General features: G+C 35.0%; 1 pseudogene; it reads right to left on the bottom strand.

The window, feature by feature from the left end:
* Positions 1-298: 298 nt before the first annotated feature.
* LOC149556135 (serine/arginine-rich splicing factor SR30 pseudogene) lies at positions 299-2,447 on the bottom strand (annotated as a pseudogene).
* Between the last annotated feature and the right edge of the window lie 6,679 nt (positions 2,448-9,126).

Raw genomic sequence — 9,126 nt, 5'->3', positions numbered from 1 at the left:
TGGGGATTTAGGATGGTTTTTGGAAGGATTGCAAATGTTGGAAGGGAATTTCTATGTAACTTTTAGGCGTATTGAATTAGCGTCAGTGTCCAGGTAGGCACTTGTGATTATTTCGCATATTCTATTTCTCTCTCTTCCTGTTTTCATTGTGTCTGCTAATGGTTGTCTGAATAATTCTTTGTGAATGAATCTTCAATCTTATAATTTAGAATTTAGGCATGCATGTTGTTCCATCTGAATTGAAAAATGGAATACAATCCTTGATGGTTGATCTCTCCCTTAGGAATCTTTGAAATGGTTAGACGATATTTGCCGTCTTTCCCATGTTTTGGCATATGGACCTATGGCTCTTGCTTTGACTTCTCATAGGACTTTGGCTTTGGCTCCAACTCCTTGACCTATCCTTTCTTCTATTTTGAGTGTGACTATAATTCCTACTACTTGACCTACTCCCGCTCCTGTTCCTGCTGAAACTGCTGCTACAGCTTCTCGAGACACTACTACTAGACTCATAATATTTGACTCATATATAAGATCGAGCAAATGGATTTTTGAACTTGAAATCATTAAGCTTTCTGATAGCATATTTCATGTCCTCGTAGTTAGTGTAGTCCACATCTTCAATTGTACCATTGCCATCGTGAAATACTTGAGAAAGAACAAACATCTCCAGCTTGGTGCATGTGATTCTTCAAATCTTGCCAAGATGCTGATGAAGGAAGCCCATTATTAATAACACCATAGTCAGAACATTTACAAACTCCACCACGATCATCAATATGGCCACCATAGTCACCACTAGCACCATAGTCATTGCAGTGATCTCCTAAAGAAGGCAATCCTTGACCTCCATGGGCCAGTTTAACCCTTAATTTATGCCCACCAAAAGAATATCCATCACAACCTCGAATTGCATCTTTCGCATCTTTCGCATCCTTAAACTCTATAACTAGGAGGTTGAGGCGAGATTCTAAGATCAATGTCAACTATGGGCCCATATTTATAAAAAGGTCTTCAATTTCCCATTCTCGAATATCACCAGATTTTTCTGTACCCGCCTTTGCCAAGTGCGCTTGTGATGACCTTGGAATTGGTGGTGAGCATGAAATGTCTGGGTATCTACCAGAAATGGCTGGGCATTCCTATCTACACGAGTTGAACCAACCTAGAGCCCTGGATTCTCATGCTCAGAATGGGCTCTCACTGTACTCGTCTGGTGGTTTGACATCAAGTGAATTAAATAGCTTGGGAGGTTCTTTTACATCGAGTCTGAAGATTCTATTCATCAAAAACAAAGCTTAAATAGAGCTCATCTAGCACTTTAAAAAAAATACCAAGGAAAGACCATGGACTGTTCCATATAACTGCTGCTATCCTGATAGTATCTCTCAGCTCTGAATATAGCACACCTGAGAAATACTAACTGTCAGTATTCTTCTACAATTTCTGCACACGTGACTTCAATTTTCATTCTACTTCTGAGAATGATTCCACCTTGCCATTAAAGACCTTTTTGGTAATGTTTTAGCTTCTTAGTAAAATAAAGAAAGTTTAAATATATATTAAACACCGTGGTAATCACATTATAGACTTAATGGAAAAATATCAATTCAAGTATTAGCAACAGACACGTCACCAAGTTTATAAATTATGGAGTGGAGCAGCCAAATCAGCAATTTGAGAACTACGGTATCCATAAACATTGAGAATCTTCATTGAACTAAATGGAGAAATTGAAATCAAAAGCCATGATAAAGTCCTCTACATCACAGTTTATAAAGTAAGTAGATGAAGCAGTCATGTAACAAGGATATATAGATTCAATCGGAAACAAAAATCATGATCCGAACAGCGATAAGGGTGTAGAGGTTGACCACATCAGAAATGAGACTATATTAAATCCTTACACATTGAAAGGCAGTGATTAAATATAGTTTAATCTACACAAAAGAAGTCAAAGCTATATAGGAACAGGCTAACAAAATATTTATAGGCAGCAATTAAATATGGAAGTATAATATGAATCGGCAGGGGAATATTATGTCTGGAATCTATGATGGAATGGAAACTGTGGAAGCCATAAGCTACGATAATGGGTGACCCTAACGGCCGACCATCTTTCCAATAGTTACCCATTGTTATTGCTCGGATAATATTCCAATCCTACTTTGAAACCATGCCGCTCAACATTTTAAATTTGACACGCCTCACCAGAGTCTCCTGGAAATAGGATCCATACTCGATGAAAGAAACTACTGAAGCAGAACGTGCAAGGGTCTTTATTGCTCCAGGCGTGCTCTCCTCCGACTGCAATGAAATTCTTTTATGAGAGGTAAAGCATAACATGAAAGAAAATGTAATAGGGGAAACTGTAAATACCTCGTCAACGATAATGGCGTCCAGTCGCGTCTGGGTGAAAGCGATTGCTTGGTCAAGATGATTCGCATCTTCCACCTTTGGAAGCTTTCACTACGGCCTTCACGGGTGGCAGGCGTGCAATTTTTTTTAAAATCACATAAACTTAAAAAAAAAGCCTCCCTTTTCATATTTTGGAAAGTTTTAATTTTATTAAGTTTTTAATAATATGTTTTTAATTAAATTATAATTCAAGCGCAGTAGAGTTTAAAGAATCGTAGGTACGATTCAGAATTGCATTGTTTTGATTACTGTTATATGGTAAGTTTTAGATTTTTATAAAGTTTTAGTAATCAATTTTATTAATTAATATTAATATGTGTTTAAATGTTATTTGGTAGATATTATTGTTAATGTTTTATAATTATTGATAAATATAAATTATTAAATTAATAATAATTTGTTAATTATTATTAAAAGAAAGGAGATGTTAATAAAGTTATTTAGCTATTAATTAATTTAATTAATTGTAGAATTAATTAAATTTAATTAAGTTGTGTAATGGAGTTTCTTTTGATATGACTATTGGTAATTCTAATTTTAAAGAAATTGCAAATTAATTTATATGAAAGTTGATAAGACTTATTCTAATAATTTGAATAAATGGAGACACTCTTGAAATTAAGGGGGTTTCATTTAATTATTGGTACCATTGATTTTAGCAAAATAATGCAATGATTTTGTTAAAAGTCTATGGGAACTAGTATTAAAAGTCTATGTTATCTTCTAACTATTTTAGAAAATTGTTTTAAAATAATGGAGGGATAATTCTATATTTTATTCGAAAAGATAAATGAATTGACTTGGAGACTTAATGAAGAATCTTATACACTTGAAATATACTTGAAACGAAATCTGAAACCTCATGTTTGGCTTAACCATGTGATTGCAAAAGCAAACTAAAACATGTGTTTGTATCTTGTTCCTCTATGATATTTGTGTTTTGGGGTTGACTAGATTGTTGACTAGTCATAGGATGTCTACCAGAGGCTCGGGGGTTATGAGATGTGATGTCATGCTGATGTTATTTGATCTCGATCTTTTTAAGAACCAACCATGGTAATGTGATGGTATGCTCTATCAGATGTTTGTATTTACTATTTGTTGATGCTTTTCAGTCTTCTTGTGTGAAGCTGAGGTGTATGTATTTGAGATACTTGACTTAACCATTTTTGAGTCATCGATCAATTAAACTTGGGTTACTTTCCAGTCACCTTGATAGGACTGAAGTATTTTTTTTGATCTTGATGATATCATGTTGTGATATGTTTGACTCAACTATTTTGGAGTCTTCGATTAGTACTGCTTTGAGATACTTTCTAGTTGCTCATTGAGAACTGATGATACTTTTAAGTTGCTCATGGAGAACTAATGTGATTATCTTTATGATGCATTCCAGTCGCTTGTATATGACTGAGGTGATTTTGTGATTTGTGATTTCATGAGCCTAGGGTAGGTTATCTACTTGTAGTGTTAGGAAGTGGCTTGCAATGGGGGCCAGGGCCCTAAGTGGCTGCCAGGGAAACTCATTGTAAGTTATTTAATAAGTGAAAACATTTACAATAAATGGGGATTAAAATGAACATAATAAGATAATTATATGTTCTCGCCCATGCCTCGAGTGCTAGTACAGACTAGGATTGGAGTAGAGAGAACGCGTGGTTACGACCTTGCATTCTGTAGTATGCCTTGTTAAGATGAGAGGATACTAGTGGCCATATAGGGATCACTAGGGGGTCGGGGTCTATTGAGAGACTACCAGGGTAACTCTAGCGTGATTCATGCAATGACACTTTCTCACTCACATAGTAGATTCCTACATGTCTTTGTTGTGCCTCTGGGTCTAGATGTCGATCTATGTGTTGGAACCTTGAGTTAGTATACTTTTACGATTCCTGAACTTAGAGAGTACTTGTGTTATGTGATTTGTTATCTTGTGTTATGTAATTTGATATCCTATTTGAAACTTGAGACTATCTCCTCATATCATATGATGGATGTTATTTACTAACATGTTTCTTTATATTGATGATTAGCATGTGATAGATGATGTTATTTGCTTTGTAGGATCATGTTATGGTTTATTCTTGCATCTTAGATTTCTTTATGCATATTTTGTAGTACATTTTAGGAGTGACATCCCTATTACTATAGTATCAATGATCTCTTCAGTGGCTTGGGATGTTATGCACAGGGGATGGCTAGGGCCCATGACAGTCAAATGATGCTATTGACGGTTGGGAGGAACCGCACACTTAGTTAGTTGTGTTTTTAAGATGGATGGTTATCTTTTACGATGCTTGTTATATCTTTATTGATGGATGGATGTATCATGTATGTTATTGGTTTCATTTACTTTATTGCACTTGGATCATGGATTCGATGAGGATGATGTATCTTTATCTTTAATTATGTTTAATCTTTTAAAGCTTTTCATACCCTGTGACATGTATAGTGGATGATTGAGCATTCTGAATAGGCATTTGGAACAAATGTATAATATGGACATTAAATCTTTTAATTATTCTTTTATGTGGATGTGGTAGCTGTTAAACTTAGTATTAATTAGATTAAATGTGACTCAATGTCATGGGATCCTTAAGGAATGTAACCTGCTATGTATTCTTTTAGATGATTACATGTTATTGCTTCTGCTACTATATGTTTGATATGAATAGTTTATCTTTCATGAATAAAAAAAAATTGTTTGGAAAACTTAGTAAAACTTTAAGTTAATTCTTTTGGATCCCTTGGCAGGGCATTACAATGTCTATACATATGTTTATGTATATACATGTAAAAATATATGTAGACATCTATATACATATATGTACACACACACACACACACACACACACACACATATACATATGTTGATGAAGGGTGCTCCCATTAATACTATAAACTATAATAGAAACAAAGAAACAACAACAAATGCAAGAACAAAATATGGACTTCTTATTTGCATTGTAAATGTGGAAGTAGATAATTCAAAATTATAATATGCTAACCCACATGGACACCTCCATTATAGTAATCTGCAAGACTAAGCTACGAACTATCACCAAGAGTTGTTCTAGACAACGTTTTGGCCTTTCTTGAATAGGCAATTTTATGCTGCCCAAGAAGGTTCTAGATGCTCAAACTTAATACCTAGGGCCGATAGAACCTAACAATACATATAGAGTTGGCTAAATACATATTTGTAAAATTATTTTAGAAACTTTAGTAGCCCAACATCATAAGGCCATAACTGTAGAACAATTGCTTTCATTGGCTATTATAACCACTTTTTGTAAACACTGCCTTGTGATCTACAGGCTTAGAACCATGCAAGCATCCTTATGTCAAGTTTTTAGACCTCATCCAAGAACTCTAAGTCCTCCAATGGTGAGCCTGAAGATTTTTCTCCTAAATCAAGAATAATTTCTTAGATACTTAAGATGGACCAGTGAGATTTTTATGGTAGGCTTATAATTCTAAAATGAACCTTCATGTAGAAAAGGAGAACATTCTTAGCTTGTATTTAAAAATTACTAAAAATAGTAAGCTCCCAGAAATAGTGACCACCCTGTCTACTAGTCATTAGTAAAATAGAAAATATTGAAAAGAAAATATTTTCAGGTGATGCAAGATTTCTCTTACACCTAGGATGCTTATAAATCAGACACTTGAGGTAATTTGAGAAGTGACCCTTGCCACATCCTAGGTGCTCAGAGGAAAACCAAGATGGTAAACCTCCTCCCTTGCTAGCCATGATGAATCCTCTGTTGGCCTTGCTTTCTATTTGACCAAGTATTCTTCACAAGTTATGTTCCTTGTACTTTTTCCAACATAAATGTCTAGTATCTCCTCAATCTCTTTTGTAGCCAAACTAGTTGTTGGAATACTCCACTACACTTGCATAGCTTCATCTCCATCACCTAATTCATAATACTCTGTCAAATCTGAAATGTTAAATATTGATGAATATTCAATTCAGTAGGCAACTCTACTTCATAAGCCGAGACTACAAATCCCACATACACCAACTCGTTCTTTACAAAACTCCACTTCTTCAAATTTATCAGCAAATTTTCTTCCCTCAACTTATCAAACACCTTACAAATATGGTTCAAATTCTCCTCCACTCTCTTACTAAAGATAAAAATATCATCTAGGTAAACAATGAAAAATTTACAAGTAGAAACTCCTTTAGTACCTCATTCATGAGTCATATGAAAGTTCTTGGTGCATTGGTTAGCCCAAAAGGCATGACTAACAACTCGTATTGTCCTTCTTTTTTCTTGAAAGTAGTCTTCCACTCATCACCTTCTCTAATTCAAATATGATGGTACCCACTTTTCAGATCTATTTTTGTGAAATACTCAGCTCCACTCAAACAATCCATAATATCATCCATCCTTGGAAATGAAAATATGTACTTGATTGTGATCTTATTTATAGCATGAGAATATATGCACATCCTCCATTCTACATTCTTCTTTGGTACTAACACAAGTGGTACAAAACATAGAATAAAACTCTCTTGAATCAACCCCTTCTACAACAACTCATGAACATGTCTATTCAACTCTTCACTTTCTATTGGTGTCATTCCATGTGTTTCATTGTTTGGAAAACTAGGTCCTGGAACCAAGTCCATATAGTGACTAATCTTCCTCATTGGGGGCAATCCATCAAGTACATTATTTGATACAATATTAGAAAACTCTCCCAACATATTTGCAACTTTTACAGGTACCTCCTCTACTTATTCTTTACTATCTTTTTGAGTTATAGAAAAACACATATGCTCACACTTCATACCTTTGAGAAACTCTTTTCCATCAACAAAATATATTATAGCATCACTAAATGTACCTTTTCTTCTTTCTCCTTCAATGAATTCAACTTATGTTTCACTCCATCCTTGGTCAAAGTGCAAGTATTTTCTCACCTATTGTATACATCATGCCTATCAAACTACCATGGCCCACCTGAAAACATATGACATATGTCCATAGGTATGATATCACAAAGTACCTCATCCTAGTACCTTCCAATCCTGAATTTCACTAAGCACTACTCATTGACCATGACCTTGTGGTCATCTTGCACCCAAGCAATATGTTATGGACATGGGTGTTTCTATCTCTTCAGCTTCAACTTTGTGACCATCATTTCTAACACCAAATTTTTAGTACTTCTACAATCAATGATTACATTAGAAAACTTATCTTCACATTTTCTCCTTGTGTGAAACAAGCTCCTTCTTTGATCAAGTTTTTTCTAACCACTCAGTAGGACTCTTCTGTTAACTAGGACTTCTCTTTCAACATCTTCATGATTTGGCATCTTCATCAACATGTGCAACTCTTTCCTGGCCTTCTATTCTTGGATCTACCCTTCCTTGGCACTAGGAACATTCAAATGCTTTATGCCCTTTTCCTCTAGGAACATTTCCCATGGAATCCTCCTCTTCCAGATCCTTGTCCTTTGCCTTTTCCTCTTTGATCTCTATTGTTCTGATCATGGAAATGATTGGAATTATTTCTCCTTTGGCTTTCAATACTACTTATAACCTCATCCTTGTTCTTTTGATCATCATTATGGCCTCCATAAGATCATCTACTAGATCTTCCACCATGACCTCTTTTACTATTATTGTTGTCAAACTTCTAACTCTATTTATCCTCAAATCTTAGGGAAAACTAGAATGCCTCCTCAATACTATTCACTCAAACAAAACTTAGCTAATCCTAAATACTTAACCTTAACCCATTAAGATAATGAGACACTTTCTCCTTATTAGCTTCTGCATGCAAATTTCTAGTGAGAACTCGTTAGAACTCTTCGGTATAATCTTGAATAGATTTTCCCACTCGCTTCAACCCTTACATTTTATTCAATTGATCAATCTCATAATCCATGGGAATGAATTTTTGTTTCAGTTTAGCTATCATCTGATCCGATATGGTGATTATTTTTTTTCCCTTTCTATTTACTCTAACTAAACCTCCTGCCACCAGATCTTTACATGTCCCTTCAGTTTCACCTTAGCAAACTTGACCCTATCAGGATCCTCCATATCTTCATACTCAAAGTACTCCTCCAATTCATTGATCTAATCGATCATCTCCTCTAGGTTAAGATTTCCCAAAAATGTGGGAACTTCAAACTTAGGTATTTTTTCAATCTTGGTGATGGCCCTAAAAAGCCTCTCTTCCTCTAGGTTTAGAATTGCCTTTGCTTTCGCATTTTCTTCTACTTCATCCTCATCCTCTCTTTCATCTCTTATGGTAAGATTTATTACTCTATGCAATTTTCTTCCAATGCTTTCATTTGTCTTTGGATGGCTCTAAAACCCATAAGTGTAACACCTACAACTCTTCTGCCATGCTCTTCTCATGGAGACATTTTTGCACTTCTGCTAAAGCCCTCATTCAAACTACCTCATAATTGGTGATCTATCTACACAATCAACCCAAATCATAGTCCTATTGTGAAATACCTCATAGTAGGTGATCTATCCACACACTTAAGAGCTCTAGCTATAATATCATTTGATGAAGGATGCTCCTCTTAATACCAATATGGACTTGTTATTTGTGCCACAAAAGAAAAATTATATAATTCACAAGTACAATATGCTAACCCACACGGGAACCTTCATTATAGTAATATGCAAAACTAGACTGCAAACTACCACCCAGAGTTGTTCTAGACAAT

Source organism: Cupressus sempervirens, chromosome 5, assembly GCF_028749045.1.
Source record: "Cupressus sempervirens isolate cs-2001-9-10 chromosome 5, ASM2874904v1, whole genome shotgun sequence".
Classification (NCBI taxonomy): Eukaryota; Viridiplantae; Streptophyta; class Pinopsida; order Cupressales; family Cupressaceae; genus Cupressus; species Cupressus sempervirens.
The sequence above is the reverse complement of the archived record's forward strand: the minus strand, read 5'-3'. Positions and strand labels throughout refer to the sequence as shown.